The 21,542-nt window shown below is 36.7% G+C and overlaps 1 protein-coding gene across 3 annotated transcripts in view; it reads right to left on the reverse strand.

Moving 5' to 3' along the window:
* The window catches only part of LOC106878845 (guanine nucleotide-binding protein subunit beta), a 168,439-nt gene that overhangs the window by 38,079 nt on the left and 108,818 nt on the right, over positions 1–21,542 (reverse strand). For 2 of the 3 annotated variants that reach the window (XM_052966149.2, XM_089349644.1), the window contains exon 2: positions 8,548–8,638. The gene's annotated coding sequence lies outside the window, so the exon portion shown is untranslated. Of the gene's footprint in view, positions 1–8,547; positions 8,639–13,546; positions 13,873–21,542 lie in introns of those variants that run through there. The other variant, XM_089349645.1, reaches the window with a different exon arrangement.

A 21,542-nucleotide genomic window follows, 5' to 3' on the forward strand; every position in this document is an offset into this window, starting at 1 on the left:
GCTAGGGAAGGGGTAGTGATGCGGCCACCGAGGATGCAATTAGCACTATATCCCTGTCTCCCGAGCTGGATTTTGAACCCGTGCTGTGGTTGTTGGAGACAATGGAATTTCCTTTGTCTTATCAGCAACCACAGCTATTTGTAGCATAGCTGCCCCCTGTCCGGTCAGCGAAAGTTCAAAAAAAAAAGGCAGGATATGAATTTGCACCAGGCTGACCTTGTTCTGGGAGTGGGTAAAGGAACAGATATACAAGGACAGCCGTCAGTCGAGCTCTGGGAGCCAGCAGGCTCGGTTGTGTCGAGTGGTAGCAGTTGTCCGAAGCAGTTGGACAGAGATGAAGTGGAGATGGGCAGAGGCAGTCAGTGAGAGAGGCCGATAGAGACAGAGGCAGTGAGAGAGAGACGGAATTGTAGTGGCAGACTGCCTTGGTCAGTGGAAGTAGCAGACCTGAAGGAAACGAACTTCGTTGTGGTAAATGCTTTTATATTATTTTAAAGAAAAAGAACTCCGAGTTGTTAACTGTGTTGTTGTTAAATGCTTCTAACAGAAAGGAAAAGAAAAGAAATACAAAAGAAAGAAGCAGAAGAACTTTGTTGTCAAATGAAACTTGAAACACGAACTTTGCGATGTAAAAATGATTGAAAAGCTTGTAATTGTTAGGAAACTTTGTCAACGTTATTGAACTGTTATGCCATGTATTGGAATTGTTATTATGTAATGCTCTATTCTAATGTTTTAAATGTATTCTGTGATGTTATGTATGTAAAAAGAAAAGGTTACCCAACGCATGGTCTTCGTGTTGTTTCTTCCTCCCCTCCTTTTGCCTGTGTTGTTCTTCGTTACGTGCTCCAGCCGGGGCTTATCATACGATCAGGTGACCGAGGCTAGCTGCTAACTCACTGAGCATACGAGCGTTCGCGCGCGCGTGCGAGTTCCCTCTTCGGTTGAGGAGGTGCTTCGCGTGCTGGCGTTCGTAACAATATTTTTCTGATAAAACACAATAAAATAATAATGAAATTGTACAATATCTTTAATGATTTCAAAGTGGGAAAAACCTATTTAAAAGAGTGATGAGTATAGTAGTGGTGGTGGTGGTGGTGGTGGTTATGATGATAGTGTTGGTGGTAGTAGTTGTCGTCATTGGTATCATTATCATCATCATCATACATCTACTTTCCATGCTGGCATGGATTGAATGGGTTGCAATGGTTAGAGTCAGTTTTATTTAGAGTTACTACAACATCTCACTGATGTCAGTTTTATTTAGAGTTAGGACAACATCTCATTGATGCCGCAGGTGATGGATAGGAAGAGATAATAGAGATGAGTAATAGTAAGAGAGAGAAGTGGTGAATATCAACAAAAGTGGGATGACTAGCAGTTAAGAAGAGAGTTGCTGAAAGGTATGTGAAGTCTAACAAAGGCACAAAGCCAAAGATCTTGAAGAAGTGAACAACAGAATATATCAACCCCCAAAAAATGAAAGGCAAAACTAACAGTGGCAAAATAAGGATTCAGAATGTGAATGGACACTAGACAAAATGCTTCATTTTAGGGTTGATAAAACAAGTACCAGTTGAGTACATGGGTCGATCTAACCACTCCTGAAATTTCTTAACATGAGCCAAAATTTGAAGTGGAAGAAATATTATTTCTTCCACTTTTTCCTGAGCAACACAATAACAGTTAGATGTGCTGGTGACATGATGAAATGCACTAGACGGCTGAGTTCCTTTCAAGTATTGGGCCTCATGGGGGCAAAGTGACTAAGTTCCTTTCGAGTGTTGGGCCACACAAAGGCAATGATGAAGACCTTTGGCATTATGTCATGCTTGAGAAGAAGACCCATCAAGCCGAGCAAAATCGCAGTCATGGCAGATACTCGTGTCACGCAAATGGCACTCATGCCAGTGGCATGTAAACACACCCCAGTGTCACACAAATGGTACCTGTGCCGGTGGTACGTAAAAACACCCATTACACTCTCAGAGTGGTTAGTGTTAAGAAGGGCATCTAGCTGTAGAAAACCATGCCAAATCACACTGGAACCTGACACAGTCTTCCAGTGTGCCAGCCCAGTCAAACTATCCAATCCATGCCAGCATGGACAACGAACATTAAATGATGATGAAGATGATGTAGGGCTAGGTAGACCCCTTACTCTTGTTGAATATGTGACAACCTGTCTAGTGCTGGCATCATGATATAATGCAGTTAGTACACTCTGCAAAGTGGTTGGTGTTAGGAAAAGCATCCAGTTGTAGAAACCAAACCAAAAATGAAACCTGTGAATGAGATGTAGTCTGCCAACTCATCTAAGGAGAGTAGCAAATAACCCCTCTGATCCATGTCAGCATGATGATACAAGGCCACAAAATTTAGGGGATAGAATAGTTGATTAGATTGAGCCTAGTATTAAACTCGTACTTATATTATTGACCATTGAAGGATTCAAGACAAAGTTGACACCCCACCACCATCTCTAAGAACCATTATTACCAATGGAATTTAACTTCAATATATAAAGTCATCATCATCATCATCATAATTATCATTTAACGTCTGTTTCCCATGCTGACATGGGTTGGACAGTCTGACTGGAGCTGGCAAGCTGGAGATCTGCATCAGGCTCCAGTTGTCTGTTTTGGTTTGGTTTCTATGGCTAATGCTAACTACTTTACAGAGCATCAATACTAAACAAACACTACAAGGTATTTTAACACGGACTATACTAAAATAATGGTTTCTATGTTTGGCAGAAGACCACAAATGTAAGAGAAAAGACCATTAGTCTTGGACTATTGGTCTTTTATTTGCTTGATTACAGAGCAATGTAAAGCCAATTTGACTTCAGTGGTATTTTTTGCACTAAAATAACAATAATTCCTAACATTGGCATGATACCATAATATTTTTGGGGGTGAAGGCGGGTTAGTTAAATCAACTACAATATTAGTATTTATTTTAACAATGGACGATTTGACTGAGGACTGGTGGCCCAGGAGGCAACACCAGGCTCCAATCTGATTCAGCTGTAGAAACTCTGCCAAATCAGATTGGAGCCTGGTGTCGCTTCCTGGTCCACCAGTCCTCAGTCAAATCGTCCAACCCATGCTAGCATGGAAAGTGGACGTTAAACGACGACGATGATGAAACCCCACACCATCAATTTAGCCATTCACCATTCTGAAAATAAGGATGGTTTCTATTTCAAGTGTCAAGCAACAAATTCTGAAAGTGATGGTTATGAACAATTCAAATACTACCAATATTCCACTGTTACTAACTGTATAAACATTAGAAGATATGTGTTGGCACTCTGTCGCTTACGACATCGAGGGTTCCAATTGATCCTACCAACGGAACAGCCTGCTCGTGAAATTAACGTGCAAGTGGCTGAGCACTCCACAGACATGTGTACCCTCAACGTAGTTCTCAGGGGTATTTAGCGTGACACAGTGTGACAAGACTGACCCTTTGAATTACAGGCACAACAGAAACAAGAAGTAAGAGTGAGAGAAAGTTGTGGTGAAAGAGTACAGCAGGGGTCGCCACCATCCCCTGCCGGAGCCTCGTGGAGCTTTAGGTGTTTTCGCTCAATAAACACTCACAACACCCGGTCTGGGAATCGAAACCACGATCCTATGACCGTGAGTCTGCTGCCCTAATCACTGGGCCATTACGCCTCCACTAAACATTAGAAGAATAGAAGGCAAAAATCAACCCCTGAGAGATCTGGACTAAATACTGCAAGATGCCCCCTCAATTCTGCCATTCTCTACTTTGTGGTAGTGGTGATGATGATGATGATGATGATAATCATGGACTCTCCTCTCATTGTTAGATGACACATGAAGGTTCTGCAATTCCTTGCTGAACAACCACCGAGATGATTTGTTTATAGTGATCAAATGTTTGTGTTCACATAAGCTCACTCCCTCCATCAAATTGACACTACCTGTACAGGGGCACCATGTGACACATGTCAGATGAAAAAAAGGATTGCAGAGCCACGTGAAATGATGTTTTGCTCAAGAACACAATGCAACGCCTGGTCTGGGAATCAAAACCATGATCTCGCAATTGTGAGTGCAACACCCTAACCACTAAGCCATGTGCCTGAACAACAACAACAATAATGATTTCAAATTTTGGCACAAGGTCAGAAATTAGGGGCAGTGGGGTTAAACTGATTACCTTAACACAAGGGCTCAATGAAAGGATGAAAGACAAAGCCAACCTAATCCTTTACATAATAGGCACAGGGCCTGTAATTTTGAGGTAGGGGCTTGTCGATTACATCGTCCCTAATGCTCAACTGGTACTTATTTTATTGATCCTGAAAGGATGAAAGACATAATCAACCTCAGTGGTAACTGAACTCAGAATTTTAAGAGAGATGAAATACCGCTAAGTATTTTGTCCAGAGTGCTAACAGTACTTCCAGCTGACTGCCAACAATAATAATAAATTTGCCTGAAACTATTAAATAATAATAATAATAATAATAATACTGATTAATGTGACAATTTACTTTCATCAAGGGGTTTTAGTTGAGGTGACTGACCGGTTCCACTACCAAGATATTCTAAGTACTAATAATTGTGGCACCAGTTATGATATTGGTAATATAGTTAACTGTGGCTGTGTTGACAGTAACTGCAAGATTTTCAGGCACCTCCATTGCCAGAGAAATTCTTTCATCATAAGAAAAGTTAATTATAATATTCACAAAGGAATTTGTCAGAAGTGTAGTTTTTATTGGCAGTAACAGTCAAAGTAGAAGATTTTCAGAGAAAAGACGAATGTGAGATGTTGCTGAAATTGGAATACAGGTTTCATATACTGCTCGAGCAGGAAAAAAAAAATATTATTGATGACAATGATTATAAACTGAGGAGACTTGTAAACTTGGAGACAAACAGACATGAAGTAGATCTGGCGTAAAGAGGACAAGTCATTGAGGTAGTTGCAAATAGTGATGAAAGGACTTTGACAAACCCAGCTGATCGGTTGATTGATTGACTAAATGATTGATCAAAAAATCGATCAGTTAATTGATTAAATGCTTAACCAGCTCACAAACAGAAACATGTCTTTTTTTATCTGTTTATCTTTTTACTTGTTTCAGTCATTAGACTGTGGCCATGCTGGGGCATAACTTTTGAAGAAATTTTAGTTAAATGAAGCAACCCCGGTACTTGTTTGTTAAGCCTAATACTTATTCTATCAGTTTCTTTTGCCAAACTGCTAAGTTTAGGGGGCTGTAAACATACCAACACCAGTTACCAAGTGGTAGTGGGGGACAAACAAAGACACAAAGATGCACATACATACATACGATGGGCTTCTTTCAGTTCCCATCTACCAAATCCACTCACAAGGCTTTGGTTGTGAAAGTAATCATTCTAGGTGAGCAGTAACACTGAATAAAGGAGAGATGGACTTCACAATCCACAGCAAAGGCAACTTAGCTAAGAGATTAGTAACACTAAATAAAACTAACAAAGTGTAGATATTTTTCTTTAGTCCTGGCAAATAACCTTTCTGGTGTTGGTGGTACAATAAAATGCACCCAATCCATGATGTAAAGAGGCTGGTGATAGGAAAGGAATCCAGTTAATAAAACTATGCCCCAATCACAATAGACACAAATACAATGGAAAGCCTTAACTGCATCTACAAGACTATCAATTTCCATGTAAGTGCTGAGTATGGCAATGAGGTTGTTGGATGTCCACTTTAGCCTTGTGCATCATCAAGTGATTGCGTAAAGACTCTTCCTTTCAAATGCAGAAAATGAACATCAAGCAACAATGAGTTCTCTACTAGACCCTTTCTTCCTGTAAGTTACAAAACTTCAGGGCTGCTACCATCAATGCTGACATAATGAAAGGTCTGAAGAGATTGTAGAGATGATGGAGAGGAGGTGAGAAGATGTGTGCTGCACACAAGTGATAAGATGGAAAGGAGCCTCAACCAGATTCGATTCCTTGTAGTTAAAGAACACAGATACAATATCTTCTGAGAAGGTGGGAGGAGTAGACAGGTTGGTTTGGAAATGGATAGGTGAAGTAATTAATGGAGTCAAAGTATGTGACAGGATAATTAAACTTAATAAATCATGGGCAGTAACAGTGATCTCTGTACAATAATTAGGACAGACAGATGAAAACAAAGAACCATGAGGCTCTGTTGCCGAATGTCTCAATGTGGAATGAGAGTGACCTCATTATCTTGGCTGGTGACCGCATCAATTAATCATGCCAGGTTACACGGTCACAGCCAGTCAGATGAACTCACATGCCAAATAGATTTTGTACTCACCAAGAAATGGGACAGACAGATGGGTGTGAGTATCAAGTTTTCCCAGGTGAATGCATCACTAAATATAGACCAGTGACTAGAGACTTTAGAGGGAGGGTTAAATGGACCCAGAGGTACAACATAATCTAGAGAAGGAAAGTATGGCAGCACAAGGATGCTTTTGCTAAATTTAGGATCAGAGAAATTGTAGTTTTTGTATGTGGAGAAAGAGCGGCTATAAGCCTATACCATATAGGAAACTGGGAGTTTCTACAAGACTTGTTGTGAACCACAGACCAGATTTCTGGTTGGAGCAGTATGAGAGAGAGAGAGTCTGCCTCCAAGTAGACTCAAGCGGGACTAGGTATTAAAGGTGACAGACATTCAGTTGAAAAAATGATTAAGAATACAAGGACAAGGAGAGCAACTGAACCATCATGGATAGTCACTGGGATACTGAAAAGATGAAACAAAGTTGGGTACACACTAGTCACTGATAAAATCAATCAGGTAGTCCAAGATGGTTTCACACTCTGACTAGTAAAGCAATATCCTCATGAACTGCTAGAAAGTTAAAGATGCTCAACAAAGAAGCAACTACAGAGATATGAAACTGATAGACAAAGTTATCAAAGCAACAGAGTTATTATACTACTAATTAGAAAGTTAATTTGCTGAGATGCAGCTTGATTTTGTGCCAGAACAGAGTATGACTAAGATCTTTTAACTACAAGAAAGGTCTTAGCTAAGAGTAAGCCACTATACTTCACATTTCTTCAAACAAGAGATAGCTGATGACAGGGTACTCTGCTCTGAATCTATGTCATTAAGAAAACTGTGTATAGATAAATAACATGTGAGAGATATGTGAACCATGCAAAATAGTGACACTGTCAGTAAGGTAAGAATTGATCATATGAATTTAGTTTGTGGGTAGATGTCCACCAGAGCTTGGTTCTCACTCCACTTCTTTATTATAAATCTCTAGGATCTTAAAAGAAGGGTTTCAGACCAGATGTCTGTGGGAACTCTTTTACACTGAAAGCCTAGTTCTCATAAATGAATCAATTGGTGATGTAGAGAAGAAATCTCAATTATAAAAGCAAAAAGAGATCTCAAAGTAAACCTAGCAAAGACAAAAGTTCTCATTAGCAGGAAAGAAGACAGGACTCTAATATCACCTGGGAGGTGGCCATGCATAAATGAAGAAAAGGAGGAGGTAGGAATTCAATACAGTGTACCCACTGTAAATCATATAAGCATAAGAATTATAGTTGCATCACAAGCTGTGTGATAGAGAAGAAAAACTTTGCATATAGCAGATATACAGGAGTAGTTAGCCATAAGAGCACTTTGAGGACACCTTAAAGATGGTTGATAGCTTTACTCACTTAAGTAAACTAGTTAGCAGTGGATGTTGGTGGTCTGAAATCTAAGAACTGGGCAGGAAAAGTTCAGAAAGTTATTATATTCCCTTTCCAAGTGAAAGATAGATTGTGTGGCACTTATATGCAAAATGTGCTACAGCATGGTAGTGAAACATGGGTATTGAATGTAGATGTACAAAAGTTGGAGCCAAGCAAAGTAAGTATGCTCCACTGGATGTGTAATACATGCATGAATGGTAGATAACAAATGAGCAGAGAGAAAAACTGGGATATTAGAAAAATCAGATGTAGCGTGCAAAAGAGAAGATGGCAAAAATATATAAGTTAAAGAATTTCATATAATGAATAGTTTTGTTGTTTAAAATATTTACTGATTTACTAACTAGTAATGATTTTTTTTTAAAGATGAAACCAAATTGGGCCAGAATGCCCTATATCTTTTATCATATGATGATAAATATATATCATCATATATATATATATATATATATATATAGGCAATAGGAAGAGCATCTGGCTGTAGAAAATTTACCTCAATAAACTTCATCTGACACATGCAAGCATGGAAAAGTGGATGTTAAGCTGATGATGATCTACAAAGAGTAGGAGAAGTCGGCTATGTTTATGTGGTGTTACAACAACACAAGTGTGCTCAATACAACTTCAGATTGGAAGTATGTAGAGTCATACATATGTTAATTTTTCAAGTTTCTGGTTTTGCGAAATGCTTTTTCAGCTTTTACATGTTTCTCTTTCTTTCAAAGTCATGTCATATATGACAAAGTGTCAGAACATCTTAAAATTAAAAATTAATCAAAATAATAAAAAAAAAGAGGAAAATAATGATAAATACCTAAAATTAAAATTCCAGTCTGCACTCCCTGATTAGTGTTTTTTTTATGTTTGGTAATCTCAGTATGACAAATGGGGATGTTTTTGCAAGCCTGAAATGAGAAAAAAAAAAATAAACTGAATTGAAAAAATTATATCAATATTCAAATATGAATAAAATAAAACTAAAATGTTACTTCAATTTTCCCAAAAATTTTCATCGTTACTAAAAATAAATTTTAAACTTTACTAAAAAAAATTGAATTGCCATGAGATTTTGAATTTCAGATTTCAGAAAACATAGAACTCAACACAAAATTTTAGTTTACAAAAATATCTGTTATATTAGTTTTAAAAATTTCAATTAAAAATAAAATAAAATCCACCCATTTTCATCGCCTACTGTTCCTTGAAGCGTTGTGAGGGTTGAGTCTTCAGATACCTCCTCCACTCTATCAAAAACAACTGTCATTAAACTTAAAATCAAACAGAACTGAAATTTCTATTTGTAATAATATTCATCACTATTAATTTAATGACTTGAAAATAGAAACAATTGTATTCTTTCTTAAAATTCTGTGCAGCACTACCATACTTTTGTCACATTATTGATACTACAAGGATACTGCAAGGAAAATCCCAATTTGAGTTGACAGATTGAGACACAACTATTGATAAAAGCCATTAGACTGTAACCTTTTACATTGTCACAGTGTTGTGTTTGTGGTGAAAATCTTTCATCTCAAATCTTAGCTCCCAAGTTCTATTCCTCAGATGAATATAAATTTAAAGAAGAAACCCTTCATCATATTAACTTTCCCTAGCTCAGTAGTTCTAAAGTGGGGTCCATATGGCCCTTGGTAGGGTCCATATAAGATTTTTTATTAAATTTTATGAGCAATAAATTGCATATACTTCTACAATACGCCAAATATTTTAACATTTTTTAATACTATTCCTAACAATATTTAAAATAGAAATATAAACGGGTTTTTTTAAACATCGAATTGCTAAGAGAGACTACCAGAGTATAATAAGGATTGAAAGGGTCCAAAGATAAAGAATAGTTGAAAATCATTACCCAAGATAAGCAATACAATGACAATATATTTAATAACACCTTGTAACCCTCACAACTCAGGTAAATACTGCAAAAGCTCATAGGTGACCATTTTTGCTATCTCTAAGCTTAATAATCGCACCAATAAGCATCATTAGAAATGCTTCGGTTTTTTTTTTATATGAATAAAATAAATAGAGATTCAAGCGTCGCTGTGTGGTTAAGAAACTTGCTTCCCGAGCATGTGGTCTTGCATTTAGTCCTCCTGTATGGCATATTGGGATTTGTAAGTGGATTTGGATTTGGTAGACATAAACTAAAAGACTGTCTGTCTGTCTGTTTCCCCCCCTCTCTCTCTCTCACATGCGCACACACATACACACAAGCTTAGTGTCAGGAGTTGTGAAAAGTGAATACAAATTTATTTTTCATATGATTACAACTGTTTTATAACTTTCATGTAGTATTATTAGTTTAGGTATGGAAAATTACACACATATATCTGCATCAATATGTATGGCCAGCATTATACAATACAACTGTATATTCACAAATAAAGGCATATTAAGAATCATCTATGATTCAACTTGAAAAAATTAAATTGTAGATGTAACTATTATGTTCTAAGGAACTGATGAGTTAGCTTTCTTTAATTGCATAAATTTGTGACTATACAATTGTATTGTATAATGCTGAGCATACATATTGATACAAACATTCAAATAATTTTGCATCCTTTGAATTAATAATACTACATGCGGAAGGTTACGAGACAGCTGTAATCATAGGGAAGTCATATAAAAATATAAAACTATATTCACTTCTCACACCTCCTAACATTATGCTTTATGTGCTCTTTGTAGAAAAATTCATTGTTAAGATTTCCTGGCTTTGCAGTTACCTGGACATATTCAATTACACTGCATGGTAGTTCATACATAAACTGATAGCTGATTCTGAAAGGTGTGTTTACTGTGTAAGCTGCATGACTCTCTAAATTCAACTCTTCTACTACTCTTTATATATTCGATGTATCATTCTTACAGATACCAAGTAGATAGTTAACTCGCTTTGTGATCACCGGTACATCAAACCTCACATGTGTGTATGCTCACATTTTTGCAGATGCTTGTATGAGCAAGTGTACTTGCACCATGCAGCTTGCTTGAGGGCGTTTATACATCCATTTTTGTTAACGGTTATTTTTAATAATTTTCTTGCTGTATTGCGTGTTCATTTCTCTTTTTTCCATCTGTGATTTTATTTTTGATCTTCTATGTAAATGAAGATATTTCCTCTGTCTGGCTGCTTTTCTTTCTACAAAACGAGAAGTTACATTGTGGAACTGTTATTTTAGTGAGTTGTGTCTATCACTCAATGAGATACATCTGCACCACCGGATGCTCCTGAACCAGTTGTTGAGAGTCCCACCTGTGAGGGATTGATGCTAGATGTGTTGAAACAATTGTCATGATTAATAATGATATATATGTATATATGTGCACACAGAGACACACACACACACACACACACACACACACATGCATGCACGTATTTGTGTGTGTGTGTGTGTGTGTGTGTGATGTATACTCTTGTCTAGACATGAAATGATGATTGCAAATGAGCATTATCATCATACAAGCAAAGCTGCTCATTTCCAGTCTTCTGTGAAAGACATGTCTGGCCATAGGAAAATATTACCTTGCTTGGAAACAAGTCAGGGTTGATGACAGAAGGGTAGAAAATCTACCTCGACAAATCTCATCTGATCCATGCAAGCATGGAAAAGTGGACATTAAATGAAAATGGATAAAATGATGATGAAATTAATTCCAAAGCATCTGTAGATTCATATCTCGATCTCAAAAGAATTTCATCACATGATAGAACTCCTTTTTGTATGAAAACAAGCTTAAGATGAAAACATATTTCTATAACGCTTTATTAATTAAAATGAGCAAAAAGAAAAAAAAAGAAAAGAAAAGAAACCATCAACAGATAAGGTGCCCAAAATGCTGCACTTTACCTTATCTGCAATAAATACATCTGTGTGAGTATCGCAGATGGCTGTGCTGCTAAAGTCTACTTTGATGTTGATCAGAAGATAATATTTAAACAACTCCACATAACTATAACTTCTTGATATTACTGCTGTAGATTTTCTTTAACCATCTCTCAACTTGATATATCATCTGTGTTTTGTAGACAAGGGATATGGAGACAAGACCTTTTCCAAATAAGTCCCATGGTGTTAGATAAAATACAGTGTCAAATTACAAAGCAGATGTTTGTTATTCCTGCGAATTTTACAATTATATTCCATCATTAATTCTACAAGGAATGAATGCATAAACTGTAAGGCAAGCATTTCTTTGGATGTATTCAGCACAGTGCAATAAATTAATTATCTGCTAAGCTTGAAAAGACTGGCACTAGGTATCATTATTTGTCAACATGTCTTTCACTGTATATATATGTGTATGTGTGTAAATACATCTATACTTGAGAGTGAGTGAGTGAGCATGTGTGTCTCTCCTGGTTATGACTTTAAACTGTATGTGATAGCGGAGCCCTATTTCAGGAGTTCCAGGGTTTTAGGGAGTGTGGAACCACACTCTGCTATTGTGCCCAGATCTACTCTGGGCCAGAACAGTAGCACCAGCCAGGGTCCTACCTATGGGTTAATTATCATGTCATGGAACTGAATCAGGAAGGTCACTCACAATCACTTTAATGGACAAATATTGAAAAAATGCATTTGGCCACATTTGGACATACAATAATTTAACATAATAGCAACAATATGTATGTGCAGCTAGTATGATACACTTTAAATGTAAATAACATGAATGAAAATATTTCCCTAGAACTACAACCTTATTCCAGACTGCCACATGTTCTCACAGGCATGATAAGAGACAAAATTTAGCTGGTTTTTATTTCTTTTTTACTTGATAAATAACACATAGCTGGAACATTACTGATAAACTTTCTCATCAGACTTTGCTAAATTTACTTAAGACTGCATGCTACAGAGAGATCATGCTCCCTCAAAAATGTCCAACCTAACCAGATGTATTCTGATAGAAATGTAAGTTAGATGAGATAGATAGATAGATAGATAGATAGATAGAGAGAGAGAGAGAGAGAGAGAGAGAGAGAGAGAGAGAAAGAGAGAGACAGACAGACAGATACTGGAGTATAAGCAATGCAAAGGTTTCTTAACTTAACTTGTAAAGTTAAGCATCTTGTCGTTTGAACTGAGTTCTCTATATACTTGATACCTATAAATTCTTTCAACACTAAAATGTAGGAAATGTCTAGCTTAGTTTGGTGCATTTAATACAACTTCCACCCTTCAGCATTCAGATTACTCAGACAAATATAATGCTTATCTATTCACACTGTTTTGAATCTTGTAGCTTCGAGATTCGATGATGTTATTCATTTTCAGAATGCTGTTGTTGAGTAGGCGTAAGAAGCTAGATCTGGACAGTTTGAATCTAAAACAGATAGAATATTTAAGACTAATCTGGCCAATTTAAATGAAGGGAATCAGAGAAAAGATAGAGAAAAATAAGTAACAATAATTTCACAGTTGTACATTGAAGCAAATGACTTGCTCTGAGACATCACCATCATTTAACATCTGTTTTCCATGCTGGCATGGGTTGGATGGTTTGACAGGTACTGGTAGGACCAGGAGCCACACCAGGCTCGATGGTCTGTTTTGGCCCGATTTCTACAGCTAGATGCCTTTCCTAATGCCAACCACTTTACAGAATGTATTAGGTGCTTTTTACATGGCACCAACATCAACAGGGTCACGAACTACCTTGCAAGACAGTAGTACTTGATGGGGTGTAGCTTTGAGAGAGATTTAAGGTATAGAGGGAACAGATATGGGTGTCTTACTGTAGAGTAGAAGAGTGAGACCCTGTATTAAAGCTGAAGTACTTACAACTTGGAAGAGCTGTTTTAGGCATCATCATCATCATCATTGTTTAACATCCGCTTTCCATGCTAGCATGGGTTGGACGATTTGACTGAGGACTGGTGAAACCAGATGGCTACACCAGGCAAAATCTGTTAAATTAATTTTGACAGTTAAATTGTATCAGTGACCAGGTTGTACTTGTGAGACAAATTCTGGCACCTTGTGATATAAATTCAAAGTGAATTTGACAGCTTTGTGTATTATGAAATGGCTCTTCTGCAACATAAATAGTGATAAAGGTTTCCTATATTAGAATGCAATCACTAACTTTCAGAAGTATACAGTCAACTGAATCAACATAATACATGCCTGGTATTTATTCTATCAACACTGTAGGTACAAAAGGAGATATAAGAAAGAAAAAAAAACAACACCACTACCAGCAACAACAACAACAATGATGAAGCCGCCAGTGCCGCCACCACCACCACCACCACCAAGGTGTGGGGGGGGGGGGGGGCTAGCCAAAAACCATTATGTCTATTTTTAGATACAGTATACACAAAACTATGTTATATATTACTTTTAACAATTCGTTTTGCAAGATTCCTGATGTGAAATCATGTGTTGAAACAGATATTGTTATATTTCAGGATGGCCATTTTTTTCTTTTATTTTTGCCAAATAAACACATGCACTATATATATATATATATTTTCTTCATTCGTTTATTACTGGTCTTATTTTATGTCCATTGTCTGGAAATCTTTCGTCACACATCTGTGACCTCTTCAGTGACACTTTTCGTTTTTGTGTGTATTGTTGCTCCACTCACTCCATTCTGTTCTAAACAGAATTCCAGGGATTGGACATGAGTTGAAATAATAAAATAAGAACAGTAATAAACAAGTGAAGAAAAAAATATATAGTGTGTGTGTTTATTTGGTTAAAAAAAAAAGACCATCCTGAAATACAACAATATGTTATATATTGTTTGCCTTATAAGGTGGTAGGGTGTAGTTTGGCTGTTATCTCTAGCAGGTCAAGTAACTATATGGAGGATTTCTCTTGGAGTGACAGAAGACGATGGATTTAAAGCAAACTTTTTAAAATATTCATCATGCAATGCATTTTTCCTGATACATTAAGTCAATCAGTGATCAAGAATTCTAGCAGTTATATAGTTACTGGAAGTATTTTCTTAAGTCACACATTTACAGCTGAGTGGACTGAAACGATATGAAATGAAGTGTTTTGCTCAAGAACATAATGCATTGCAAGCTCTGGGAATTGAAACCACAATCTTGCAATTGTGAGTGCAACACCCTAACCACTAGACCACAGTTAATATACCTGGAATTTACATTTTGCATCTGTAATTTCTATATCTTCCATGTGTCAAAGAAAAGGTGTAAGAGAAGTAGAGGAAGAGAAAGAGAAAAGAGAGAGGGAGTAGAGAGAGAGAGAGAGAGGAAGAGAGTAAAGAGAGGGAGTAGGGGAGAGAGAGAGAGAGTAAAGAGAGGGAGTAGGGGAGAGAGAGAGAGAGAGTAAAGAGAGGGAGTAGGGGAGAGAGAGAGAGAGTGAGTAAAGAGAGGGAGTAGGGGAGAGAGAGAGAAGAGGGTTGAAGCATAAGAAAAGTTATTACAGCTATTAGAAAATGCAACTTTAAATAAATAAGTTGCACATTTATGAACCTGTTGCACATTTGTATCCAGACTAAATCAAGGCACCAATAGTAACTGATAAGAAGCATTTCCATAAAGGTAGACATTTTCATCCTTCTACTTTGTTGAATATGAAAGAGAGAGAAATGGAGAGAAAGGGTTAGCTCTTCAAAGTCACATTTACTTACATTTGTAGACTTCATTCATGAGAACAGACAGAAGAAATATTCTGTTTAGAACATAATATTAATCGTCCCAGAGGTCATCATTGGCAACATAAACGATAGAATTTTATAATGTATTGGACAACCAACTGAGAAGTCAATGCTTTACATCTGCATTATTTCTATGGCCAGGACACACAACTCTCAATGGCTGAGTTCATCTAACTCTGATAGACAATGCAGGATAGAACAATGTAGTTCACACCATTGTTGTAAGAAATGATGAAATCATTAATCAACCAGCAATGGTGAATCTATGTGGTTGATCAACTTTTAGAAATATCAACCGAATCTCCCTCTCAAATCATTTTTAAAAAGACACTTTATTTAGTTAATTTATATATATCTTTATTTTATTTATAAGATTTTATGCAGCATATAGTCTAGAACCCTTTAGAGTTAGAGCTAAAACAGATGCAACAGCCATGGCTGGATTGTCTGGTCAGTCAGTACTGACCTATGTCTAAACAACAAAAACAACTAATCTTTTATCTTCTATTTGTTTCAGTCGTTGAACTGTGGCCATACTGGAGTACTACCTTGAAGGGTGTAGTTGATCAAACTATCCCTAGTACTTACTTTTAAAATCTAGTTACTAATTTTACTGACCTCTTTTGCCTAACCACTATGTTGCAGGGATGTAAACAAACCAGCACACACACATACATACATAGTTTTCATCTACCATATCCACTTGGAAGGCATTGTTTGACCCAGGGCTATAATAGAAGACACTTGCCCCAGGTACTGTGCAGCAGGGCTGAACCTGAAACCATATGAGTGCAAAGTGTGCTTCTTAACCATACAGACATGTCTTAATGTTTGTTAGAATAAGTTCCTGCCTTTATGAAGACCCCAGAGAATGCATGCAAAGGGAAACCTATCCAGTGTATTCTTTACAAAAATTTCCACACAAAGACTAATTATGTTGTTACTCCCTTGGTTACCCACAAGGGCTAGAGAACTAACGACAAATACCAGTTCATTACTGCAAAACCAATCAATAATGAATTAATAAATTATTAAAGGAATCGGCAATAGTAAAGGAATCAGCAATAGTAAAATCTAATCATTCAAGTTTTATTTATAGGCACAGGAGTGGCTGTGTGGTAAGTAGCTTGTTTACCAACCACATGGTTCTGGGTTCAGTCTCACGGTATGGAATCTTGGGCAAGTGTCTTCTACTATAGCCTCGGGCCGACCAAAGCCTTGTAAGTGGATTTGGTAGACGGAAAATGAAAGAAGCCTGTTGTATATATGTTTATATATATATATATGTATGTCTGATGCTGGTGTGTTTACGTCCCTGTAACTTAACAGTTCGGCAAAAGATCCCGATAGAATAAGTACTAGGCATCCAAAGAATAAATCCCGGTGTCAATTTGTTTGACTAAAGGCGGTGCTCCAGCATGGCCACAGTCAAATGACTGAAACAAGTAAAAGAGTAAAAAAAGAGTAAGAGAGGAACAACATATTTGAAAGTCTTAATCATGTCAACAAAGTATTAATCTCCAGAAGCAAACAAGAGAACATTGGTACGAGTTTCTTGAATCTCTAAAACAAGACTCAAGTCTTGTGTGAACAAATCTGTACTAATTGTCATAGAATTAGCAGTTCTAATCCTTAATCCCTAAGACAATGTACATCAAAGATGGAAAAGACAGGAATATGGAGATAAACTATCCACAAAGCTCAATTAACTGCAATATTGCAGAATAAAGATTATAACAATGGTCTTGTACTATAACACAAATATCATTGCTGTTATCATCATCATCATCACCATCATTGTTGTTTATATGTCCAATTTCTATGCTTGTATAAGTTGGACAGATTGTTGCCACCCTCCTAGAAGGATTGGAGGGCAAGTTTCAATATTTGGTTTAGTTTCTTTAGCTGGATGACTTTCTTAATGCCAACCACTTTACAGAGTGAACTGAGAGTATTTTTTTGTGATACCAGCACTAGGGAAGCTATGATATCATTGAAGAAGCTAAGAAAACTTCTTAATTCTACTGCAAGCATTTTCTCATGGCACCAGCACCAGAGAGGGTTGGAGTTAGAGCATGATGAATGGTAAGAGGTGGATAAACAGTGAGAGTGAATGACATCAGTTCTACACAGCCCAAGAAGAGGGGAATATAAATAGAGTGAAAGGAGTACATGTACACATGATGAAGTCCCTTAAGCTTATAATGTGAGGCAAGGTTCTGGATATCGGTTGAATATTGCCTTTCTCCCATTAATTTCTTATTCTTCGTGTTGCTAAGGCTCCAGCAGTAGAGTAAAGAAGTATTAGGCAAAATGCAGGTTCTCCATTAGGTTTTATTTACAATATATATGAAGGTGTTGTATGTTACACTTTTGCAGCCATCTCATGTGGTATGAATTCACCGTTCTCCGTTACGCGGGCCCATTGCCTCAGGAGATGCGACAAGCAGACTAGCCGAGAGGACAAGCCAGTGAAGTGTGCTCTGCTAGCGGTTGCAGTGGGAAAAAAGCTTGAATCTGGTTGCTGGGCTGTTTTATCCAGTTTGCCATCGCGAGCCTTGTTGCGATCACACACATGGCAAATGGATGCAGGTGAGATCTCGCTCCAGTCTTGGAGATGGCAGTGGCTGCCGTGAGATCTCATCCAACATGGCGGTGACTACTTGTGCCGCTACAAGCTTATACCTCAAGACAGGTAAAAGAGCTAGTGACATAAGAATGAAATATAAATAACTATTTGGTTGGTGTTTTGTAATTCTGAACCCAACTCAATAACTTGAAGCCTAAAACAAGTCCAAGAGTTTCTGATAACCAGATAAAGGACAAAGGTTGGAAACATTGCAGCAATTAATCTTAATAAATTCTTTTATGCACTAAACACCGCTGATACAGGTCATCACGAACTTCATAGCATTATGGATTTTACCCTCAATTCTGAAGCACCTCATATTTGACACTGATTCTCAACTATCTTTAATATCCGGACCCAATCCAAAACCTGGATCTTTTAAAGGGGTTACACCAAAAAATGCAGTGAAACACTAGTAAAAAAAATTTACTTTATTTATAGAGGTAAGACGATTGAGGACAGCTGAAAGGATGTTTGAGGGTCACATGAGGCCCTGGGAACTGCTGTTTAAGGCAAATAACTAAAAATTAAACTCTAACATTATTCAAAATACAGATATCACTAAACTTCAGATTATGAAAAAAGATATTTAATCCCACCATTTCATACCTGACATTTTGTTTTTATCTGTTTGGTATTAATGATTGATGGAAATCTAAATTGCTAAAAATAATTTTCTCAAACCCAAAGTGAACAAAACAACATGTCTAATGTCATCATAAACATAGGAAAAACATCTTTCAGAAAATTGAATGTATATACATATTGTGAGACAGTGAGAGAGAATTGTTAAGCGCATATACATCTATAAATGTCAAGGTATTCCTTAAGTTAGAAAGTGAAGATTAAAAGTGCAGAAGATATCTCTCTTCATGGATATGATGCCAAAAGCTATCACAATATGATGTTCTTAAAACTAAACTTATTGTTATTGTTATTGTGGCTGTGTAAGGCTGTGAGCTGGCAGAATCGTTAGCACACCGGGCGAAATACTCAGCAGCATTTCGTCTGCCTTGACGTTCTGAGTTCAAATTCCGTTGAGGTTGACTTTGCTTTTCAACCTTTTGGGGTTGATAAATTAAGCACCAGTGAAACACTGGGGTTAGTGTAATCGACTATACCCCTCCCACAAATTTCAGGCTTTGTGCTTAGAGTAGAAAGGATTATTGTGGCTGTGTGGTTAAGAAGCTTGTTTTCTGTTTGTATGGTCTTTGGTTCACTCCCACTGAATGGCACCTTGGGCTTTAGTTGACCTTGGGTTATAATAGAACTATAGTCCTGGTTCAACCAAGGCCTCGTGAGTATATGAATAGAAACTGAAAGAAGTACATTGTATATAGGTGTGTGTTTGTGTGTAGCCCTGTTTTGACATCATGTGATGGTTGTAAATGAATGTCAACATCATACAATCAATGCTGTTCATTTCCACTGGTAGTTTACTTTATTGATCCCAGGGCAGATGAAAGGAAATGTGGGATGATGAAAGGATCCCAGTGGGATTTCATCTTGGAACATAAAGACTCAGAACAAAAACCACAAAACACTTTTTACTCAACCTCCAATAATTCTGTGTTAGACTAGAAAAGATGCCTGGAGAATAATGAAAACTATAGGTTTCAAATTTTTGCACAATGCCAGCAATTGGGGGGAGGAAGAAAGTCAATATGCTGTACAGTGGGACTGAACCTGAAATCACATGGTTACAAAGAAAGCTCCTTACCCACACAGCCATGCTTATAGCCATGACTACTTTCCTATTTTTAATTGAACTCTTCTGGAAATATTTGAAACTGTATGAATTATTCAAGAATGTGTATTTCTATTGGTGTCTCTTGTTACTGTGATACATTTAAACTGGGAAGCAAAGCTGGCAGCTGAATGAGGTGACTGAAGCAGATACAAGAATGACTTCAAGAGATGACTTAATATTCTAACAATTCCACCATTAAAATAATAATCATTTCTTCAAAATGTTGCTGCTACATAATTCTGTTATTTCAATTATAAATTTCATATCAATTTACATTTAATAGCACCTATAAGAAATTTTACCTCACAAAAATTATTCCCGAAACATTTTTTTCATTCCGTATTTAAAAGAGACAGTCTTATTTTCATTATATAATACATATCAGGTTACATTTAATAGCACTTATATGAAATTTCCCTCTCAAAAATAATACAATTTCTTTTTGTATTTTTAATGAAACGGAAATTTATCTTTATTTTAGTCTTCAGAATTTGCAATGGTTGCTAAATCTGAATCACAGGAATGACTCCAGATTGACTATTAAAATATGTATTTATCATAGTAGCTGTCTTCATTTATCATTACAAACTGTCACTCAGAGTAAAATAAAAGAACACAACAACCATTATGTTCTATATTCTTCATAATTTTCCATCAAAGAAACATTTTTACTGATTAAGAAGACTTCATTAGACTTATTTACTTAGTTATATACAAGAAATCAGCATTTTCTTCATGAGTTTTATCTTTTGTTTATTTCAGTCAAATCCTATACTATATTGTCTACATTAATAACTGAAATACTGCGTCATTAACAAGTGTTTTGTCAGCTCTACTATTCCCATAAGTAAAACTTACAAAAGGAAGTATTTACATGGTTATTTGATCTGCTAGAAATAACAACTAAACCTCACTCAAATCACAAAAATAAACTCTCATATAAAGAAGGATAAACAAAACAATGTATTCCCTGATGTACAAAAATACAGGATGACAGGGGATGGTTGTGGTTGGGATGCTTTTGCTTATAGTTCTGCTTGATCTGGACTGACCAAGGGCTATAAAATAACGACAATCTACAAGAGGATTGTTTAACTCTTTAGTATTCAGATTATTCTGTCGAATGTAATTCCTATTTATTTACATTGTTTTGAATGAGTCATTCAACTCAGACATTTAGATGATGTGATTATTTATTTTTAGAAAGGCATTGTAGGATAGGTATACGAGGCTGGTTCTGGCAAGTTTGAACTTAGAAACATGTAGGATATTTGGGTTAGATATTGGCCAGTTTAAATGCGAGATGATTCATGGTGTCCTGTCTCAGGAGAATGAATTATACCTCAATCACTTAATACCTTGAAACACTCAGTCAGATCCCATAACACTACAATTTGCAACGATAACTGAAGGCAGGGTCTAAGTGAAATACACTTTCACTAATGGCAAGGTATGAAAAGTGAAAAGACAGAAGGTTGATTTAATATTTATTTACCAGGTTTGACCGGTGAGTTACCAAATATATTTTGGCAAGTAAGTGTTTGGGAAAGAGATGCTTCAAAATGCAACTATCATGGTCAGAAATAACATTCCTTTTGGATGTGTCATAATCTATCTTGTTAAATTACAATAACCTAATTATGTTCATTTCTGTGGATGGAGTGTGTTAATTTATATTTGCTCTGAAAACAAGGAGCAGGAGGGGGAGGAGGAGGATAGAGATGAAGGTTGACAGGGATAAAAGGTAACCTTTTCAAAAGAG

Source organism: Octopus bimaculoides, chromosome 3 (genome assembly GCF_046866305.1).
Source record: "Octopus bimaculoides isolate indiv1 chromosome 3, ASM4686630v1, whole genome shotgun sequence".
Taxonomy (NCBI): Eukaryota; Metazoa; Mollusca; class Cephalopoda; order Octopoda; family Octopodidae; genus Octopus; species Octopus bimaculoides.